General features: G+C 40.8%; 1 protein-coding gene across 9 annotated transcripts in view; it reads right to left on the bottom strand.

Moving 5' to 3' along the window:
- Positions 1 to 24,408, bottom strand: part of GRIP1 (glutamate receptor interacting protein 1) — a 799,607-nt gene that overhangs the window by 398,483 nt on the left and 376,716 nt on the right. Inside the window, exon 1 of one of the 9 annotated variants that reach the window (XM_068276737.1) lies at positions 4,236 to 4,290. The exons of the other annotated variants lie outside the window; for them this stretch is intronic. The gene's annotated coding sequence lies outside the window, so the exon portion shown is untranslated. Of the gene's footprint in view, positions 1 to 4,235; positions 4,291 to 24,408 lie in introns of those variants that run through there. 9 annotated transcript variants of the gene reach the window in all.

Genomic DNA, 24,408 nt, shown 5'->3' with positions numbered 1-24,408 from the left:
CCCTGGCTTAGCTGCATGTTTAGCCAGTTTTGTCATTTAATAAGCAGCAATCGGATGCTTTTTAAAAGTGTAATATAAACATCATAACTGTGAATGATAATGCAGAATTGCTTCTTGGTGAACTTTAAAACACACAAACAAATCAAATGGTTATTGAGGTACGTGAGAACGTTTGGATACCCTCAAAAGTTAGTATTTGGTGACACTCACTTTGGCACATGTAACAGCATGTAAACACCCTTGTTAACCAGCTAATGCTACATGCATATTATATATGGAAGTGGTAGAGTAGGTAAACAATATCTTCCTGATTGTTCACTTGTTTCACCACTTTTCAGGGATCTTGCCACTACTAACACTAGAGCTGTACTACTTGATGCATGGCTTGTGTCCCCATCCCCTCAACATCACTCGATCAGGAAAGGGCATTCTTAATGAAAACAATCATTATTTTGATCAATTATCAGGATTGCTCTAGTTTTTACAGATTAAATAGACTTTCTTTGAATTAGATGTTTATATTGAATCAAACGCCTAAGCTATTTGTTTAAGACCTGCCAACAGATGTTCAGATAAGTACATTGTAAGACGCATTCCAAAACCTTCAAGTTGCCTTTCTTTCACGGTTCCCCTTAACACATTTCATGACGACAGTATAAGGAATTTAATTAGTAATCTGTACTCTTGTTAAAGGATACCCGAACTGAAATGTGACATAATGAGATAGACATGTGTATGTACAGTGCCTAGCACACAAATAACTATGCTGTGTTCCTTTTTTTCTTTCTCTGCCTGAAAGAGTTAAATATAAGGTATGCAAGTGGCTGACTCAGTCCTGACTCAGACAGGAAGTGACTACAGTGTGACCCTCACTGATAAGAAATTCCCCCTTTTTACCTCTTTCTTGCTCTCAGAAGCCATTTTCTGCTAGGAAAGTGTTTTATAGTTAGAATTTCTTATCAGTGAGGGTCACACTGTAGTCACTTCCTGTCTGAGTCAGGACTGAGTCAGCCACTTGCATACCTTATATTTAACTCTTCCAGGCAGAGAAAGAAAAAAAGGAACACAGCATAGTTATTTGTGTGCTAGGCACTGTACATACACATGTCTATCTCATTATGTCACATTTCAGTTCGGGTATCTTTTAAAGATACTCACCCAGTTGCTTGAAGCAATACATGGCTGTTGAAGAACAGACCAAAGGTTGGATTACTGAAGAATTTATTACCTCTAATTTTGTCAGTAGGTGACAATTCAAAATGGCCCAATGAGCATGAATAATATTAAAAAAGAATAATGTGCTATTAGCCACACCCAGGGGACAGAGCTTTGAGTAAACAAATCAATGTCTTACAGCTGATCCAGTTAGCCATCAGCTGTCTTTATTACTCATCTTCACCCTACTTGTGAAGCCAACCCTTTTTTTTTGAATTTGTGTCAGTGACCTTGCAATCATCAATTTTTTATCAGTTTTATTTGATTCTATGCTTTAAGGTTTCATTATAATGCACAACATTTCCTGCACTAGCGTATATATTTTTTTTATTTCACTTACAGACCTGAAATAAATATGCAATTTACCTGCGGAGTCCTTTGTATAAAGTCGTACATTCTTGTACCAAATGGCAAGAATTAAAATATTTTTCCTGTGAAAAGCATTATCCTGCAGGAAGATGCGTCTATATAAGCATCTGTGGCATAACTGCAAATATTTGCAGAAGATTTTCTTGAAAGTTCAATGGACACCTCAGCAGATAGACTAGATACCTGGGATCTAGACAGGCAAATACCAAGCAAACTACAAAGCTGTATTCAGAAGGATGCTGAAGAATGGGAAACAAATATTTAAATACCAATGTTGGTTCCCAAGTAGTCTGTATGACGTGTGTTCTGCATTTATTGTCAATCTGTAAGCATTCAACTCATTTAGTGAAGGATCTCCAGCAGACCATTTTTAACCCTTGGAATGCATAAGTACACACGCTCTATTTGCAGGAACGACGGGTCCGTCAGACCCTCCCGCTGGATGAATCTTTGGATCTGCAGATGATTGTCAGATATGCAGATGAATGTCTGTTAAACAAGGTGTGTATGAGATCTGCAGATATCATAGACTATGAATGCATTTTGCAGGAACGGATCTTTGGCAGGAACAGATCTTTTGCAGATACTAATCTATTGCATGTGTACAGCGGTCTTTGTTTCCAGCATCTTGCAAAGATTTTATCTGATGGGGAGTTCAGCTCCATAGAATAGACTGTGCAGAATATGGCTCTCATACTACATGGAATGGGGTAAGATTGGTCTGGGATCTTGCCTTTTCTAAAGACTTTTATCTCAAGTGTGTATGTAGCATTAGTCTTGTTCACCATGAAATTACAGTATATTAAATTATAAATGTATGGATTTTGCTATTTAATTACACAGTGCAACTTAAGGCTCATACACACATCAGACTATAGCCTTTGGAAAATGAAAGATCACAGACCAATCATACCACCCTTCATGTAGTATGAGAGCCATACTCTACACAGTCTTTTCTATGGAGCTAAACTCCCCATCAGAAAAAATTCTTTGCAAGATGCTGCACACACAGATGCTGTACAGACACAAAAAAAAATCAGTATCTGCAAAAGATCTGTTCCTGCCAAAGATCCGTTCCTGCAAATTGCATTCATAGTCTATGAGATCTGCAGATCATCATACACACCTTGTTTAACTGACATTCATCTGCATATCAGACAATCATCTGCAGATCTGAAAATCCATCCTGGTGGATCTGATCTGCAGATGAATGTCTGTTAAACAAGGTGTGTATGATGATCTGCAGATCTCATAGACAATGAATGCAATTTGCAGGAACGGATCTTTGGCAGGAACAGATCTTTTGCAGATATTGATCTTTTGAATGTCTACAGCATCTTTGTGTGCAGCATCTTGCAAAGATTTCTGTCTGATGGGGAGTTCAGCTCCATAGAAAAGACTGTGTAGGTATGGCTCTCATACTACATGGAAGGGGGTAAAATTGGTCTGTGATCTTTCATTTTCCAAAGACTATGGTCTGATGTGTGTACGCACCTTTAGTCTTTAAACACCTATAAAGTTAATTTTTGTTCTTTATGCACCTAAAAATAGTGAAAAAAGGTATCTATGTACACAGTATGGCAGAGGGATATGCAAGTATATTGTGACTTTCTTCTTTCATGAACTGACTCCATTGGATTAGCTTGGTATGAATTAATTCCTAGGGTGGAGGGAGAGCAGAGCAAATATACACATCCCGAGTGGTAGTTAGCCTTGGGAGAAAATGGATTGAAAAACTAACCTAGGTCTGCCAGAAATTTCAAGTAGTGCCAAGTAGGGATTGCTGTATTTCCGGCCAGTAAATGTTCATGGGTAATATACCATAACATTATGCAGTTAACGGCCAACAACTAGGGTTAATACATCCATCAGCAAACCAAATATTTCCAGTGGATGTATCCCATAATGTATAGCCAACATTGAGATTCATGATGTTATTCTCATCTCAGGTCCTGAATTCTTCATGCAGCTTCCTCGCCTCACCAGGTTCACAGTGAAATGAAATCTATAAACTGGTTTGTGATTGCTTTTATCTGTAAGCCTCTTGCGAGAGGCACAGCAAATATCACAGAGCCAGTGGGAATGACAGAAAGATGGAATATGTTGCAGAGGATCTCTGCAGAGCACTGTGCAGCAGCCTTAACCTAGCAGCATCACGTGATCAGCTCTCAGGGAACAAATCAATTTCCATTTGCAAGATTAAAAATTCAGCATCACAGTGTATGAGCAGCCAATTTCCTTTTGATTTTTAATAAGATTCTTGAGAAGATTAATATAAAGAAAAAAAAAGAAAGAAACAAATACAAGGAAAAGACGTGAGTCAGTAAAGCGGGCTTCATAATTAAACGCAAGTCAAGGAGGAATTTCATTTATATGGGAAATGGTCAGTTATACTGAATTAATAATACATTGTGTCACCTAAATTGAATTTTTCTGGCCAAACAAAAAAAATGCAAGGAACAGGTCTATTTTCCATAACCAGATGCACAGACACATCATATTACTCCATATTATTACTGGGCACAAGGCTATGACTGCTCACCTTGCTGCCGTTAAAAATCCCGGGGGCCTTAAATACGATTCCCCCTCCGAGTCACAGCAATTCGGGGGGTGGGGGGTTACGTAATTCGGGGTCCGGCTACTATCATTACCTGAATTTCTGGTACGCTGCTGAGGACTACAGCATTGCAGTTATAGGCGCTCCCAGTCGTTACGCGCCACACAGAGGTGCTTAAAGCTCCTGGCTAGACAGGGTACTATTCGATGTAATATTCAGCATTGTTAGCAATGTGCGCCTTGTGGACCTGAACACAGAAGAGCAGAGAAGAATGGCTAAATAATCAGTTATCAACTGACCTGTGTCCTCCAGTGAAAAACCAAACAATGTAATAAATCTGAGGCCTTCAGAAAGGCTTAAAAACCACCTGTTTAAATCTTACATAATATGAACACAAAGGAAGTTCCATTCTATTTTTACGAATTTTTTTTTTCACGCTTGTACTTTCAGCCTCTTTGTTGGTGGAAAAGGCAGACATCAAATCTGTTTTCACATCCAAGGACACAGTTGACATAAAGAATATTTATTATAGGTTATATCTCCTCCCATGTAAGGAATTGCTTCTGGTTTGAAGGTGCATTAAAGGTGTATGCTGAAAAGGGTGATTTGAGCCCCAGGTGTAAGCAGTTAGTAGAATATCGGTATTTCATTTATATGGGAAATGGTCAGTTATACTGGATTAATAATACATTGTGTCACCTAAATTGAATTTTTCTGGCCAAACAAAAAAAATGCAAGGAACAGGTCTGTTTTCCATAACCAGATGCACAGACACATCATATTACTCCATATTACTACTGGGCACAAGGCTATGACTGCTCACCTTGCAGCCGTTAAAAATCCCGGGGGCCTTAAATACGATTCCCCCTCCGAGTCACAGCAATTCGGGGGGTGGGGGGTTACGTAATTCGGGGTCCGGCTACTATCATTACCTGAATTTCTGGTACGCTGCTGAGGACTACAGCATTGCAGTTATAGGCGCTCCCAGGCGTTACGCGCCACACAGAGGTGCTTAAAGCTCCTGGCTAGACAGGGTACTATTCGATGTAATATTCAGCATTGTTAGCAATGTGCGCCTTGTGTACCTGAACACAGAAGAGCAGAGAAGAATGGCTAAATAATCAGTTATCAACTGACCTGTGTCCTCCAGTGAAAAACCAAACAATGTAATAAATCTGAGGCCTTCAGAAAGGCTTAAAAACCACCTGTTTAAATCTTACATAATATGAACACAAAGGAAGTTCCATTCTATTTTTACGAATTTTTTTTTTCACGCTTGTACTTTCAGCCTCTTTGTTGGTGGAAAAGGCAGACATCAAATCTGTTTTCACATCCAAGGACACAGTTGACATAAAGAATATTTATTATAGGTTATATCTCCTCCCATGTAAGGAATTGCTTCTGGTTTGAAGGTGCATTAAAGGTGTATGCTGAAAAGGGTGATTTGAGCCCCAGGTGTAAGCAGTTACCAACCCTCACTGTACCTACTCCTAACACTAAACCACACACACACACACACACACACACACACACACACATATATACATATATACATACACACACACACACACACACACACACATATACACACACACACATATATACACACACACTCACACACACACACACACACACACACTCACACACACTCACACACACTCACACACACTCACACACACTCACACACACTCACACACACTCACACACACTCACACACACTCACACACACTCACACACACTCACACACACTCACACACACTCACACACACTCACACACACTCACACACACTCACAAACACACACACTCCAAGGATATTTGCATCACATGTAGCCGCTATTTATCGTGCGCCACTGTCGTCCAAATTATACACTAAGTGCCACCATAGCTGTAATTAGCATAGGAGTTTATGCTGCAACCAATTTACTGCCTGCCCGTTGGTGACCCAAATTGCTTCAGCATTAAAGAGGTTACACATAATTGAGGTGTATTTTAAATTTGTCATTGGTGACACAAGGAGAGGAGCAGACAATACACGGAGGTTTGTGGATCAAACATGAACATACCTCTGTTTACATTAGGCAGCTTTGTTTTGGTTAAAGAAAACCTGAACTGAAAATAAAAGTCTAAATAAACATACTTACATCATACTTACCTCATGTGTAGTCTACTCATCAATCTCTTTCTCCTCTCCTGCGTCCTGTTTGGCCACTGTGATCAAGGGAATTCTCTGTCATCCATTTTGAAAATAGCCATTACCCCATAACAGCTTTCTGGTCAGCACACTGTTAAACTGTAACATCTCCCACTTGAGCCATAGGGAAACATGGACACATCAGTTTTCCTCTCAGCTGTAACTAACAGCAACTGATATATAACTGAGAGCAACTGATATATTTCAGTTCTGACAAAATGTTGTCAGAACTGGAAGGGATTATTGTCAGAAGAAAATGGTGAGCTTCTGAGAGGAACTGATGGCAAGGTAACTATGTAATGTTCATTTGAAGTTACCTCGAGTGTTTATTTTAAATAATTTTACTCAGTACAGGTTCTCTTTAAGGTATACTTTAACCACATAAGTACTAGCGGTCTCTGCCCCTTAAGAACCAGAGACCGGTGACACAAGAAACCGCCGGATACCGACGACTCACGGCATATACCCGCCGCAACCGCCGTCCACACCGCACACCAGGATCTTCAGGCCACCCACTCTGTCACACTGTCTCTTATGACAGCAGAGCTCGGAGAGCCTGTCAAGAGCCGCTTTCATTGGCTCCTGACCGTGTGATCAATGTAAGCCAATGGGAGTTGTTTAAATTGATCAACAGGGTCAGGAGCCAATGAAATCAGCTCCTGACCGGCTTACAGGGCTCTGCTGTCAGAGACGGCAGGGAAAGTGACCTGCGGCGTGCAGAGAGCGACGAGATTGTCGGGATCGGCGACAATGGACGTCAGCAGTGAAGTACCACAACGAGCAATGCCAGAACATTCAGGGACAGGTAATCTAGCCCACCATGGCACCATTGCACAAATTTTAAGTCAGACCAGGGGTACTTTAAGGGCTAGTTTAGATAGACTCTTGGGAGTGGTAAACGTGTCATTTGTCACTGGTAACGAAAGCAACACTTAAAGGGATTGACTGCTGCTTCCATTCATGTAAACAGAAGCAGTTGTTTCTAATGACAATGCCTGCAGTTCCAGTAATTTGTGTAAATGCCGCAGTGCATCCCATCATCTCATCATGTCCTGGGCGTCATCTGCAGCATCCAGGATTACCTACCTTCGGTGGTTCAGTGTCCCCGAGTGACAACCTAAAGACGGAAGCACTGCCGAAGGATACCACATGTTTTTTTGCTTGGTAGCAGGAAAGGAACTGGCATCGGCTAAACAAGCCAGGCCTTACAGATAAAGAGAGGAGTTAGTCAACTCACTGGCATCTATCAAAAGCTCAAAGTGATAGCGTATAGGGGTGATGCCTTCACTAAAACCTTGGATCCTTGGATCTCGTTTAGAGGACCAGCAGCCTCTTGAATTAGCAACGGAGTTTAGTCTCTAGTGGGACCTTTATGCCTAATGTCTTATGTTGTGTGTTGCGGATGCTAAATTGCACCTCTTTTATTGGGATGATGTGCGAATCTGTAATACTGTTGAACACAGAATATCTATCTATCTATCTATCTATCTATCTATCTATCTATCTATCTATCTATCTATCTATCTATCTATCTTTAGATATAGATCTCTCTCTCTCTCTCTCTCTCTCTCTCTCTCTCTCTCTCTCTCTCTCTCTCTCTCTCTCTATATATATGAATATTGACTTAATCGAATTGCTGCTTTAGTCCATGTTAGGATTTTGTTTATGATTTCTCTTTATTACACCTTTGCCAACATTTGTATATGCTGACTTTTTGCAAAATAAAGATTTTGAAGGCTAAAAGCTCAAACAAACAGTCTTGTGGCGTTGTTATACAAGTACAAACACTAATGCTTTAAAATGTAATACTGCAGGCCATGTACACGAGGCTGCAGTGCCATACTATGCACCATTTACTAGATAAGAAAAAAGGGGGTGGAATGTTCAGGCGTTCGTTGAGTGACATTTAATATGATTTCAGGAGTCAGGAGCTGCCACAGTGAGGATGCACAGTGGTATTCACATAAATGAAGTGCTATAGTACACATCAGTCATTCCTGTGACCACAACCATCTTGATTTAAAGGCCAGGTGAGAAGACACAGCATTGCATGCAGACAGCTAATCATTTTGTTCCCAACAGCATGAAATTAATGGTTTTTAGTGTTCTCTCTCTCTCTTTTTTTTTTTTTTTACAATACATTATCATTGCCAGCCCAGCTTAATGGATATCTTTATAGTGCATACAAATGTGGCTTACAGAATAAAACTACTATACTATGTCAGAAAAGAAGTGCCAATACTCCAATAATCCAATTAATCTAAGAAAATTGCTCTTGTCCATTACAAGTAATGGAAGGCATTACCGCAAAGAACACACAACAACCAACTTAATCAATAAAATCTCAGCATTGCTAACAAACTGCAGCACCACTGAGCGAGCTGTACACTTATAATTCAAATACAGAGCATTTTTTGCACTATACTGCATATTTTACCATATAAAGAGAATGTTTTTGTACAGCTCCAATGATAGTCATTTATTTCACTTTCTATAGATAATTCTTCCTCTGCCAAATCTGAGATTGTACGCAGATTGAGCAGAATTAAGACAAAACAGATATTCATGGTTTAGACAGGTGGTGGCAATAGTGACAAGTTGCTGTGAGGCCTAGATTCTTCCTGACCGGTTCACTGCTCTTTCTGTATACTATCTATTGATGTAGTTCTCTTAGGGTGTAGTGCAAATACACAGTCTGCACATTACAATCAAACCAAACAACATGTCTGTCAAGCAATTTGATCATTACAATAAAATAATTAAAACTGAATACATGTTATCCACGAATCCAAGATTGTGAACACCTATTGATGCTTAAAGAGGATCTGTAACGTCAAAAGATCCCCTGGGGGGTACTCACCTCGGGTGGGGGAAGCCTCCGGATCCTAATGAGGCTTCCCACGCCGTTCTCTGTCCCACGGGGGTCTCGTTGCAGCCCTCCGTGAAAGATGACGTCAATATTTACCTTCCCGGCTCCTGCGCAGGTGCTCTGACGGCTGTCGGCTCCGAACTACACGGAAATACCCGATCGCCGTCGGGTCTGCTCTACTGCGCAGGCGCAAGTTTCCGGCGCCTGCGCAGTAGAGCGGACCCGACAGATCCGAAAGCAGCCACAGCGCCCCAGCAAAGGTAAATATTGAACTGACAGTCGGGTCTGTCGCCGGCTGTTCGGAGTGCTGCAGCGAGACCCCCGTGGGACAGAGGACGGCGTGGGAAACCTCATTAGGATCCGGAGGCTTCCCCCACCCGAGGTGAGTACCCCCCAGGGGATCTTTTTCATGTTACAGAGTCTCTTTAATAACCACCTCATACATGTCCACCAATCAGTAAAGTGATTGCAATCAGTCCAATCATTCTTGTAATGTTATTATATAGCATCTATCGATTTAAAATCTTGATCGATGGTTTGTGGTTGAATATTATTTGACATTTTAAGCTCAATAAATGTTTTAACAAGAGGCACTTACTCATACTAGAATGAGACTGTTTGTAGAAACAATAAAAAAAATCTCTTCACTTCTATTGGCGTTAGTGGTACTGGCAGTAACAATGCAATTATATTTCTAGGTATTCTCTGAGATGTGACTCGAGGGGTTGTGGAAGGGATTGGAGTCAGGAAAGCTTGATTAACCAGAGAATGATAATAGCTCTCTCTTCAGATGGTAGGGTCACATTATTTCAAAATTTAAATGGAACATGAAGTGCATGGAAAATGGAGGCTGCCATCTTCATTCTCTAATAAACTAGGACAGTTCCCTGGCTTCCTTGTCGACGCTTTGACTGTGGTCTGATTCTACTGGCTGCAGGCTTGTAGCAGGACTGTGTCTCAAACAACTAAAATCAAAGGCTCAAAATGACAAACAAGCAAACTGGCATTGGAAAAAAGTTGGCAGCCTCTGTATTCTGCTCACTTCAGGGTTCCTTTAACGATTCCCAATATTGTGTTATTATGGGATTTTGTGGTTGTGGTTTGGGGAAGGATACAGAAACTTGTCTCAGAGACTTCAGCTGTCTGTTTCCACAGTTAGGAACATATTGAAGAAATGGAAGACCACAGGCTCAGTTCAAGTTAAGGCTCGAAGTGGCAGACCAAGGAAAATCTTGCATAAACAGAAGCGACAAATGGTGAGAACAGTCAGAGTCAATCCATAGACCAGCACCAAAGACCTACAACATCATCTTGCAGCAGATGGAGTCACTGTGCATCGGTCAACCATTCGGCGCACTTTACACAAGGAGATGCGGTATGCAAGAGTGATGCAGTGGAAGCCTTTTCTCCTCCCACACCACAAACAGAGCCACTTTAGGTATGCTAAAGCACATTTGGACAAGCCAGCTTCATTTTGGAATAAGGTGCTGTGGACAGATGAAACTAAAATTTAGATATTTGGGCAAACCAAAGGGGCGTTATGCATGGAGGAAGAAAAAACACAGCATTCCAAGAAAAACACCTGCTACCTACAGTGAAATATGGTGGTGGTTCCATCATGCTGTGGGGCTGTGTAGCCAGTGCATGGACTGGGAATCTTGTCAAAGTTGAGGGACGCATGGATTCCACTCAGTATCAGCAGATTCTGGATACCAATGTCAGGAAATCAGTGACAAAGCTGAAGCTGCGCCAGGGGCTGGAGCTTTCAACAAGACAACGACCCTAAACACTGCTCAAAATCCACGAAGGCATTCATGCAGATGAACACGTACAATGTTCTGGAATGGCCATCTCAGTCCCTAGACCTGAATATAATTGAAAAATCTGTGATTTGAGTTAAAGAGAGCTGTCCCTGCTCAGAAGCCATCAAACCTGAATGAACTAGAGAGGTTTTGTAAAGAGCAATGGTCCAAAATACCTTCAACCAGAATCCAGACTCTCAATGGAACCTACAGGAAGCGTTTAGAGCAGGGGTCCTCAAACTTTTTCGGTCAAGGGCTGAGGTCAACATACTTCAGACTGCTGGGGGGCCGGAATATACATACAATGATGTTGAAGAACATTACATTGAATCTACGTATTGATTCCCCCCCCCCCCAAAAAAAAAAAACACGCCTGGAGGAGACCTCCCAGCAGCAGCCAATCTTGAGGCGCCCAAAGAATGTCTTTGTGCACTAGACAGTGAGGCATACTCAGGTGACAACCTGCCATCCAGTTGGACAGCAGTGTCACCTGATGAACCTGATTGAAAGCCAGCGAATAACTGCTCGCTGGCTTCAAAAGTATGTGGATGGGTGGTGCCAGCACTGCTATTCTATATGTGGGCCACCGATATTTAAAGGTGCAGTGGGCCAAATCTATAAGTTATACATTTAGTGTTTGGGGGGCCAGTGAAAAAGCCTCAGGGGGCTGCATTCGGTCCTTGGGCCTTAGTTTGAGGACCACTGGTTTAAAAAGGATATCTATATATCTAAATATAGATTTCATTTCTTTTTTGTGGTGCCCAAAGTTATGCACCTGCCTAATTTTGTTTAAACAATTATTGCACACTTTCTGTAAATCCAATAAACTTTATTTCACTTGTCAAATATCACTGTGTGTGTGTCCTATATAATATATTTAACGGACTTTTTTTATCGTAACAACCAACGATTTATACAGGAAAATCATAACGATTAACAAGGTTGCCCAAACTTTTGCATCCCACTGTACCTGCTGTGGAGATCTTCCCTAACTTCCTCTGCGATACCCAATATGGCAACATAAAGTAAATAAGGACCCACATGGCAATGAAGCCCTCGCAGGTGTTCCTCACAATTGCCTGCTCTATCTTATCTCCTCAAATGAATGGCAATGTGCTTTAAAAATGACATTGTACATGCATAGGATACAATTTGAAGATGTTATTTTTGACAATTTAAAAATGACCCCTTAACATACATTTTATATTACTAATGTTCTATTTCCAGCAAATTTAAATCTGCAGAACATTCTTTAAGGGATTTTGTTTCCCACAATCCAGTTCCACGAAAAAATATACATTTAGCTGCTAGGTTGTAAAACTAGAAGAACATTTTCCTGCATTACAGGCTGCAGTTGGTCTGTTGTCAGTGCAGACAAGTAGCTTGTATATGTGGTTTAGAAAAGAAAAAAACCCGGGAAGAAACGGCTTCCCTGCTCAGAATGCGGTGATGATTGTTAGCACCAAATTAGAATCTGTTGCACCATCTAGTGGCCCATTGTCTTCATTCACTCAACCAATTTAACTTATGCAAGGTTCGATAAGAACATCTCTGTGAAAATTTAGTTTTGCTGTAAACCTAACATAAATTAAAAGGTTTTTAACATTTCAATTTCACATGTTTTGATCTTTGAAGATTGTTATTTTTTTTTTCATCAACAAAAAACTCTGAGGTTGTGCAAAAGAAAATCGTGCATCAGTCCAAGTCATAATACAGCATAATAAATGGATTACACGGTATATAAATACTAAAAACCAGCATTGTCCCTTCAAGACACTTATCTTAGGAATACCATGCATATATTATGTCCATCAGGCATTTAGAAATACAAACACATTAGATATCTCACTCTTCATAAACATTCCTCCTGGACACCCCTATCTCAAAGAGAATCCGGTCTAATTAACTCGGAGTCTAGGTAATTTGAAGCTATTTCTTGACACATCAATTTAAAACATTATTTGCACTAGTATTATAGCTAGAAGAATAAAAATATAAAAGTTAGTATAAGAATTAACGTACTTTTATTTTTAGTGTGTTCAGTGATACATCCATCTAGTTCAACTAGAAACTTATCTATATGGCTCTGTCTTTTTTCAACCGAAATAACTTGTAACTTTGTAACATCAGTCACTAAAATCACACTATGTCACATAGGAATAAATTACAGTGTTTGGACAAAATCCCCAGAACACTGAAAAAACACAATATTGTTGCTACTGAACAAGCATGAGGTGAGAAAATCCATCTATTTCTATGGCATTTTTTGCCCAAACACTGTAGGTGTGTAGAGAAAGCTAAATCTCTGCAGTCTATTACATTATTGCCACAGTGATAACAATTCAATACAGACTCATACATGACAAATCACGTACGAACCTTGAGTGTCCTTACAGTAAGAACCTTTTGTTAAAGAGGATCCGAGATGAAAAACTAACTATAACAAGTAACTTGTATATGTATCTTATCTAAAGTTTAGATCGTTTACACAGCAAATCTAGCTGCAAACAGCTTCAGTAGAATATGATTATTTCTTCCTGTGATACAATGACAGCAGCCATGTTGTTTGTAAACATTACACATAGGTAAGCTTATCTGCATCTTCAGCACTCAGCCTAATCCTCCCTCCTCCTCTGAAATCTCTGGCTAGTAATATCTCCCCCTCCTCCTGCCCAGACTGAGCTACAATGAGCCCTTGCTACTGTCTGAAAATGCCAAAGCTCTCTGAAAGGCTGTGGGCGAGGCTTGTTTAGTTTATAGGGTATTAAAACAAAACAAAAAAGTATTTGGCTTGAGGAATGCCCTATAAACAATAGGAAAGGAACACAATTATGCAATGAGTAAAAGTTCATCTCAGATCCACTTTAAGGCCTCGATTCACTAACCAGGGGATCACATGGCCCCAGGAGGATTTTTTAAAATAAAATTTGCACTATATGCTTAAGCTAGCACTTCGCTAGCTAATTATGTCCCCCAAGGCCCTCCAGTTCCCCACTGATCGCCCCCGATCACTGCCGTAATACGTACCCCCCCCCAGGGATCCCGTGATGGCGCAGCCTCCCAATCAGCTCCAGACTTCGCTATGGGGAGGATCGGGACTGTGCATGACATCATGTCCGATCGTCGCCATAGCGACAAGTGAAGCTGGATAGTGAAGCTGCGGCTCTCGCGGGATTGCGGAGGGGTAAATATTGCCGGCGGCGACCGGGGGGTTTAGTTGGGTGCCCGGGGGCTTGGGAGACATAATTAGCTAGCGAAGTGCTAGCTTAAGCATATAGTGCAAGTTTTATTTTAAAAAATCCTCCGCGGATGCAGCCTCTAAAACTGCGTACCGCCAGGGAGGTTAAGGACTAGTGGGCGCAAACCACGGAGTTAAGTGGTTTACGCCCAGACATCGCACACAGCCCATTGCAGTGCGTGCACAGCCGGTAATAGTGTGCGGTGCGATGATAACGTCGCACCCGCTGCGCTGTAAACGAAAATGGCGCAATCGGGTGCCCCCCAAGCGGCGCAATGATGCACCGTTTCGGGGACACCCGATGTGCTGTTTTCGACGAACCAGGTGCGACGTTTACAGCGCAGCGGGTGCGTCGTTATCGTCACACTGCACGCGCATTGCACTGGGCTGTGCGTGATGTAGCTTTGCGCTGCCATTAGTGCCCGCAAAGCTAAATTTCGGGCACTAAGTGGCTTTTCACTCCGGCGCTAATACTTAGCGCCAGTTAGTGAATCAAGCCCCAAGTGTCAGTTGGAGGAACACAAATGATGAAATGAGAACCACCACTCATCTTAACCTACACTAAGGAGGGCAAATACAGGACACAAACTCCTCGATTCTTCCTGTCCCCCAGAAGAGACTTAAAATATAGCTTAGGAAATCTACTGACTACACACAAGAAAACAGCTTGAATGGGAAAGTCTGTAAGCCCATTATATGTGTACATGCATTCAAATTATTGAACACATTGACACAGGTTTGTTTTAAAGGTTTTAAAAATCATAGTTTAACCATACAGTTTAATCAGTCAAGATGAATAGGGACTATGACATTACTCACAATGTTCACATCTGATGTGGTCTCCCTTTGAAAAAGTCATGTGATCCAAAACCCATTCGCAAAAGGTTGCAAGCAAAGTGTTAATACTGAAAGCTGCTGTGTAGCTAGAGAACCGAGTCCAATGCCACCCAATCCATCTCATACCCCTACTGCTTACATATTAACTCTCTGTGGACAGCACTGCAGCTCCAGCAGAAGCTTATCATGCGACTACATCCTAACCAGCAGAGGGAGTATGTGGAAGGGGGGTGTTCAGGTGATAGATTGTTAAAGGGAAAGCTTTCTGCTCAATAACAGCACCGTTGTCTCCATAGTAAAAATGAACTGCATGAGCAAGCCAGGTAACGACACTAGATTTATTTTAAGACCTACAGATGTGCAACACACAAAACATTATGAATTGTTACTAAACGCACATTGCGTTTACCATCATATGCATTAAAATAAAGGTGGGTCAATCCATGTAAAATAGTGGGTAAGGCAAAAGGGAAGATTTATGATATTTACAAACTAAAACCTTATTGCTTCACAATATAACAATGAACTATTCAAATTGTTAAACTCTAGAACTTGTTTACAATGTATATTCTGATTCTTTTCTTATCCAAACTCCATAACGTGTATATTTCTGGTTTCGTAAAAGATCATCTGAATGCCACTTCCAAACCACTGGCTCATATTTTACCTATTTGTAGGAAGTGTTTCCCAGCTACGGGCAGTGGACGGTGATATTTGTAGATCATTAATTCGGATAAGGATGGGGGTGGTTAAACATTTGTGCCGGTAGAGTTGTAATGTCTCACTGCAGTGTCCTCACCAAGAGTTCAGAATTCCTTCAAGAAGCACCAGTAAATAAAGGGATAAAGGGACAAAGTATATTTGGAAGACAAAAAGCTGACTTGATAATCCCTTCCATGCACCAAAACCCTTTTCCAGTAATATTAAAAATGTTATATGAAAATTTCCATCACAAACAAAAACCCATCTTTGTGTAAGGGTACAACATCTTAATCCACACATTAGTTTACTTTCATCACTTGTATTTATCCTGCAGTGGTTTAAAGGATAACTGTAGTGAGAGGTATATGGCGGCTGCCATATTTATTTCCTGGCAGCCAATCTCTAATGGCGGCTGTAAGCACACCATCTTAGAACTCTGTAAGCACAGTTCCCCCAAACTGTTTATGTCAGATAAGGCTTTAGTGCCTAAATAAAGATCTGGTTGCTTGATCTGAAGCAACCAAACTGAGTGAGTTAACAGCAGCTTTTGTGAGCAGCACTGCCCCACTGTTGTGCAAGGCACAGACTAAGGGCTGAAGTTTCCAGTATAGGAAAGCTGTACTGCAGGAGTGGCTGGCAAAGGGGATCAATTGATAAGTGATTATTAATAGTGTATTAAAGAGCAGTGGTAATAAAAATACCAGTTTTATGGGCCAAATAGGTTTCCCAGACTCCACCAGCTGAGTAAAGCCGATAGCAGCTGCCTTTGCAAAGAACACAGCATGTGTATAGCAGCCCATGACCGCCCTCAGCCTGGCAGTTCATTTTGGCTGAGAGACAGCTCAGAGCTTTGTTATCCCCACTCATCAGGCTCCCTTGTGACATCACAACTGCACTACTCCTCCAGCACTCCTCATCCATTGCAATAGAACATGTTGCTAGCCTACAGGCTAGCACCAAGTATGTGCAGCCTCGGGCCTTCATCGTTGCCTGAGGGATCGGCTTCCCATCACACCAGGCAACCTGCTTCATAGTATGTATGAGGCTAAGGGAAGATCCAGGGTGTAAACAAAACAAAACAAAAAAAAAAAAAAAAGATTCACTTATCTGGGGTTTCCTTCAGCCCCTGGGAGCAGTCTTGTGCCCTCGCTGCAGCTCAGCTCCTAGCCAGTAACCCGGAGTCCACTCCGTTGAAGATGCCAACCAGCATCTACTGCACATGTGTGAGTGCGTGGCGCCACTCGCAACTGCGCACAGGTAGCATGGAGCGTTCTGCGCAGGCACAGAGCTATTGCGCCTGCGCAGAATGCCCCAGACCACATGAGCACAATCGCGAGCGGTTCTCACGCAGGCACATCAGATGCTGACCTGGCGAGGTTGGCATCTTCCATAGAGGGGACCCGGCCACTGGCTGTGAGCGGAACTGCGGCGAGGGCACAGGACGGCTTCCAGGGGATGAAGGAAGCCCCAGGTAAGTAGATTTTCTTTTTTTGTTTTGCTTGGACTTTCCCTTTAAAGCTTTATCTATTGAACTGTAGCTGGCCTCAAGGTTAATTAAGTGTGGTCATGTGGCAAAGTAGAAAAACAAAGGATGCAAAACTACACATCCCGGCATGTTTGAGTTACAGAAGGATACATGGCTTCTGTGTGATAGAGCAGTCCACAGTACGAAGATTATCAATTTTAAAACCTCAATCTGCTCACAGGAAACTACTCACACTCTAGAGTAGATATGGTCAATGAGATACTAAACATTTTTTAGGAAGTCTATTTATTGGGATGTGAATACAGAAAGAATTCCCTTCCCATTTGCAACCTGAATAATCACAAATACCTTCTGTTTTAAGAAGGCTAACTTCTGTTTTGCATAGCATCATTTTGGTCTCTTTCAGCCAATTACACACTCCTAGGAGTTCTGGTTTGCCATGAGTTTGCTTGGCAATCTGTAACTCATGAGCAAAGGGAGTGCATATATTTCCAATTCATTTTATATGTTGTTAAATTTGGGGGTTGGTGAATACAAATTAACTACTCATTAGTACTATACATATGCACTCCCCACAGAGCTGTTGCGAATCCACTGAGAATGGTGTGTACATTGAATGTAGAGGTGTCGTCTATCACCCGTAAACCTGGTTCAGATTGTTCATGAAGAATGTGTAATAGAGGAAGAATCCCCTTATTCTCCTGCAGAGTACCTGCCCATCACTCTTACATGTACCCACAGTTATATTGCGTAGGGCCTGATCCATGTTCAGATTGTGCATGAAGAATGTGTAATAGAGGAAGAATCCCCTCATTCTCCTGCAGAGTACCTGCATATCACTCTTACATGTAGATTGTTAGATAGGCTAGGACGCAATCAATGTTCTATGTTCCTGTATACATCCTCTACAAGTACTCTTACCAAGGACTAGTTTTTATTTCTATTTAAATGCTATTCCACAGCAAATTACTAAGCTGAGGTACGAAAAAAAATCATGTGACTGCGTCTCCTCTGTAGATTAAAAATATATAACATAAAATGCATTTAATCACTGACAAAAGTTTAAGAAAATGTAAAGCTATATTAACATGGCATCTGGTTTTGGGAACAAAACGTTTCTGGCCAGGAAGCTGAAACTTTACCCTGTCAGCCATCCTGGCCTGGCAATGCCAATGTGAATGCTCCAGCATGATGTAATTATATATAAAAGATTCCTGTGTACACATCAGATCTACAGTCACAATCAGATAAACAGGTATATATTGGGTTTTAAAAATAGTGACGGCTTTATTGTAGCAGCCCAAATAACTTGTTTTTTGATTGGTTTATCTAATTTTTGTAGACTTAAGACCCATCTACACGATACGATTCTTTATACGATTCGATTACGGTTCTATTTACGATCCGATTAAATCCAACATGTCCGATCGGGATTCGATTCGATTCAACTCGATTTGCCATTGTTTTGCAATGGCAAATCGAATTGAATCGAATCGAATCCCAATCGGACATGTCGGATTTAATCGGATCGTAAATAGAATCGTAATCGAATCGTATAAAGAATCGTATCGTGTAGATGGGGCTTAAGCACAGCTATTACTGTATATACAAGTTATTTATGATGACTATTATCTGAGAAATAGAACATTTCACTATATGTTCTCTTTTAATTACAGTTTAAATATATTAGGAGTCGGTGTATTTTTTCCCCAACGCCGACTCCAGGTACCCAAACATTGCTCTGACTCCTCGACTCCGACTCCACAGCCCTGATCACGACAGTAAATAATCTTTGTTAGTGTTTGAAACTAGAGCTGCTGTAACAGATGTCAGCTGTATAAGTAGTGACTTTATCTGGTGTTTACTTATGTCCTGACTTTGATTCACTGTGGAATTTCTGAACTGGGATGATGAGTGAATAAGTAAACATGCAAATGGTAATGTCTATCCTTATCACCAACTGCAGTGCTGCCAAATTATTTATACAATGTGATTATTTATGAAGGTGCTGTTGATGTTTGACTTTTCTGATGTCCCTTAAACATCCACCGCACAGAGCACTGACTGTCTGGGTTTTATGGAGAAGAGAATAAGATGCCCTTGACTAATAGAAAACAGAATATAAAACTTTTATTTTTTTTAAAAAAGGACTATCGGCCTATGATTAAGATCATGTATAACAAAGTGTATGGATTTTTTCAAAAATGTTGTGCCTTCAAACCTCTTTCCACCACCCACGCAAGATAAATATCCCACCCGTGCAAAAAATAAATAAAAATCTCATGTCCAAGTAAAATTCTGCAGATCCCTAAATGTTGGCCTCAACGGTTGTGTGCAAGCTTACAAAACCACCCCAAATATGCTTATATGAACTATCCTTGTTTAACTTCACCATACCTGTGGACTGTTTTTTCATGCTACCAATTTGAAGATTTCAGAGCAGTGGAGGGAGGAAATGTCTTTCCTTTGAAACAACACCAGTTGCCTGGAAGTCCAACTGATCTTTCTGGCAGCAGTAGTGTCTGAATCACAAACCTTAAACAAGCATGCAGCGAATACAGTCTGACTTCAGTCAGAAACATCTGAACAACATGCTTGTTCAGGGTCTATTACTAATAATATTAAGAGACAGAGGATCAGCAGGACAGCCAGACAATCTGCAGTGTTTAAAAGAAAAGATGTCAGCCGCCATATCCCTCTCATTTCAGGTGTCCTGTAAGTAGCACAAACAAACAAAAAGCACATCATTTGTAGATAAATCAGAGAGGGAATCTCTTACCTACTCTTTCAGCAACTATACAAGGTGTAGTTTGATTACAAAGGGTCCACGTTACGCCTTTCCCACAACCTGGCTATACAGAAAGCTGTAGTCATTTCTGAGTGACTGGAGACTCATTGAAGTGATATTACAGATTTGTTATAAAAATTTTACAAAGGATCAGTAATTCAGAAGTCTTTTTGCAGGTTAAAATAAAAATTAGCCTTTTGGTTTCTTTTGTAGTCTGCTATGAACTTCCTAATCTGAAAGGCTAAAACTGCTCTTCCAGTCAAGAAAAACCTGTTACATAACACTACAGAATAATTTTGTGTAGAGCTAATCTTTAGATACAACTTTTTTTCCTCTGTACTGTACAGAGGAAAATACCAAAATTAATCTCATCACTACCTATAATCATATTAACATGCAAGAAGATTCACGTCATAGAAAATTGAATACATAAATGACAGTCTCCACAGTATAACAAAAAGGCAGTAATCAGGTGTTTTTTCCCACAAACTTAGCATGTCCCTGTAAATGAAGAACACAATTCTTTAAGTCATTGCACCACACTGAATACATGTAGATTGGCTTAGTGAATTGTGTTGTTGTTGAATTAAATTTGAGTAAAAAATAGGGCTGTGGAGTCTGTACAAAAATCCACCGACTCAGACTCCTCAGTTTAGGATTCCACCGACTCAGACTCCTCCTCCTCTAATTTGCATATTACAATCTTGTTGATTGAAAGTATGTGACATGAAATTCGTCTCCTAACTGCCAACACGTAGGAATTTTAAAAGACAACTGAAGTGAGAAGGATATGGAGACTGCCATATTTATTCCCTTTAGTCATAGACCAATGCTACGTACACACATGCGACAACGATCGTTCGTTGAGAACGACAAACGAACTTTTAATTGATGAAAGAACGACCTAAGTAAAGTTAGTTTTTAAATGTGTGTAACGATCTGATCGTTAGAACAAACGTTACATCACGTAAAGCAACTATTGCGCTTGCGCATAAAAATGAGAAGTTTCATGGAGAAATAGCGAAATGCGCATGTCAAGCCTAGTACGAACGACCGTTTCCAACGATGTACTACTTTTGCAAACGATCGTCGTTGGTAAAAATCCGCCAAGCTAGATCGTTCATTTTTAACGATCTAGCTCGTCCGTCGTTAGACTTAATGATCGTTGGTTGCTTTTTTTTAAACGATCGTCGTTTGAAACGATTGAGGAACGATCGTTTCAAACGACTATAGTCGCATGTGTGTACGCACCTCAAAACTAGTCCTTGGTAAGTGTACTTGTAAAAGGTACAGACCGGAACAAAGAACATCTATCAAGCCCAAGGCAATGTAACTGTGGGTACATGTAAAAGTGATGTGCAGGTACTCTGCAGGGGAATAAGGAGATTCTTCCTCTATTACACATTCTTCATGCACAATCTGAACCAGGTATATGGGTGATAGACAACACCTCTGTGCTCAATGTGCACAACATTCTCAGTGGATTCCCTGCAGCTCTGTGGAGAGTGCATATGTAGAGTATAGTACTACTGTCTAACAAAGTTAGAGCTTCCTCCAGCCCCCTTCAGGCTAATCAGTCCCTCGCTGTCCTCCTCTGCCACCTGGATCTTCTGGTATGAGTCCAGGTACTTGAGCCAGTCTGGCGTAGTGCGCATGCACACACTCCGCCACCGGGAGCGTAGTACACCTGTGCAGCACTGTAGCGCAGGTGCAGAACGCTCCTGGCTGTGGAAGCGGCATGCGGCCGGACTGCGCTGACTGGCTGAATTACCAGGACTCATAGCAGAAGATCCAGGTGGTGGAGGTGGACAGCAAGTGACTGATTAGCCTGAAGGGGGCTGGAAGAAGCCCCAGGTATGTATACAACTTTTCTTTTCATCCTTCTCAAGTACCATTTAATTTGTAGTCACCAAACCAAATTTTAACATATCAAATTAATTGATTTCATGAGCAAAGAGTACATTTGCATAAATCAGAATCAACTCAGAATTATTTCCATCTCATTGACCATCTCTATTAGTGACACAGCTACACATCAGGCTTTATACTTACAGAATAGATGTTATTTAGTGTATATATAAGAGATTCCAGTGTACACATCATATATACAGTCACAATCAGATGTGTATATCTGACTTTAAAAATACAGGGACTGCTTTATTGAAGCAGCTCAAGTAACTAATTTTGATTGGTTTATTTCATTTTTGTGTACTAAGCACAGCTATTACTGTATGGATACATTATTTATGATGACTATTATCTGAGAAATAGAACATTTTATCATATTTTCTATTTTAATTACAGTTTACATTCATTAGGAGTCAGAGTCGGTGCATTTTTTCCCGACTCCAGGCACCCAAAATTGCCCCGACTCAGACTCCATGACTGCGACTCCACAGCCCTGGTAAAAAACACCCCAAACTTGGACAGTAATAGGGATGATCAAAACACTGAATTCCGCATTTATTAGAGTTTTATAATAGCAAAGCCTTTGTACAGGCTATCCTCAAGAAATTAACCATATTGGAGATTAGTAGGAAAATTGAAACTTTTTTTGTTTTAAGACATGAATTTTGTCAAAAAAATTATTTTTTTAACTTTCTGTGCTGACATTTTTCAAATAAAGTAAAATGTCTGTATACATGCAGCACGAAAAATGTGGACAAACATGTTTTTAATAAAAAAAAAAACCCATTCAGCCTATATTGATTGGTTTGGGTAAAAGTTATAGCGTTTTCAAACTATGGCGCAAAAGTGAATTTTCCCATTTTGAAGCATCTATGACTTTTCTGACCACCTGTCATGTTTCATGAGGGGCTAGAATTCCAGGATAGTATAAATATCCCCCAAATGACCCCATTTTGGAAAGAAGACATCCCAAAGTATTCACTGAGAGGCATGGTGAGTTCATAGAAGATTTTATTTTTTCTCACAAGTTAGCGGAAAATGACACTTTGTGACAAAAAAGAAAAAAAAAAAAGTTTCCATTTCTGCTAACTTGCGAAAAAAAAAAATGAAATCTGCCACGGACTCACTATGCTCCTCTCTGAATACCTTGAAGTGTCTACTTTCCAAAATGGGGTCATTTGTGGGGTGTGTTTACAGTCCTGGCATTTTGGGGGTGCCTAATTGTAAGCACCCCTGTAAAGCTTAAAGGTACTCATTGGACTTTGGGCCCCTTAGCGCAGTTAGGGTGTAAAAAAGTGCCACATATGTGGTACCGCCGTACTCAGGAGAAGTAGTATAATGTGTTTTGGGGTGTATTTTTACACATACCCATGCTGGGTGGGAGAAATAGCTCTGTAAATGACAATTGTTTGATATTTTTTTTTACACACAATTGTCCATATACAGAGAGATTTCTCCCACCCAGCATGGGTATGTGTAAAAATACACCCCAAAACACATTATACTACTTCTGAGTACGGCGATACCACGTGTGACACTTTTTTGCAGCCTAGGTCGCTAAGGGGCCCAACGTCCTATTCACAGGTCATTTTGAGGCATTTGTTTTCTAGACTACTCCTCACGGTTTAAGGGCCCCTAAAATGCCAGGGCAGTATAGGAACCCCACAAGTGACCCTATTTTAGAAAGAAGACACCCCAAGGTATTCCGTTAGGTGTATGGCGCGTTTATAGAAGATTTTATTTTTTTGTCACAAGTTAGTGAAAAACGACACTTTGTGAAAAAAAACAATAAAAATCAATTTCCGCTAACTTTTGACAAAAAAATAAAATCTTCTATGAACTTGTCATACACCTAACAGAATACCTTGGGGTGTCTTTTTTTCTAAAATGGGGTCACTTGTGGGGTTCCTCTACCGCCCTGGCATTTTACGGGCCCAAAACCGTGAGTAGTCTGGAAACCAAATGTCTCAAAATGACTGTTCAGGGGTATTATCGTGGTTGGGGTGTCTTGGCACCCTATGGGAAAAAAAAAAAGATACAGGAGACAAAAAAGGGAGCCCGATAGTGCAGTTTGTCAATAGTAGGTGTGTGGAGAAATCAATTGATTGAAAGGGCTACTCACAAAGGAGGGTTGCAAGGGGCAACCGACCACAGGAAGCAGGTGGAGACCATAAACCCGACTCCACTCGGGGTGGTCCTGGACGGACCTGGTTGCGGTCGCTCTCTTAGATGAAAAAGGATGCACAAAACATTAACCGTGGTAAAACAACGGGTGTTCTGTCACCACCCCTCGGACAAACATGTACGGGGGTATAACTATGCACAATAAGGGAAAGAGGCGCCCTGATTTGAATAAAAGCTTTTAAAACCAGTTTAAAAACGAAAAAGAAAAATGAGGTATCTTACCTCAATGACGAAATCTCTGTAAACTTACAAAGATTTTTA

Source organism: Hyperolius riggenbachi, chromosome 3, assembly GCF_040937935.1.
Source record: "Hyperolius riggenbachi isolate aHypRig1 chromosome 3, aHypRig1.pri, whole genome shotgun sequence".
NCBI lineage: Eukaryota > Metazoa > Chordata > Amphibia > Anura > Hyperoliidae > Hyperolius > Hyperolius riggenbachi.
This window is presented reverse-complemented; position numbering and strand designations above follow the sequence as displayed.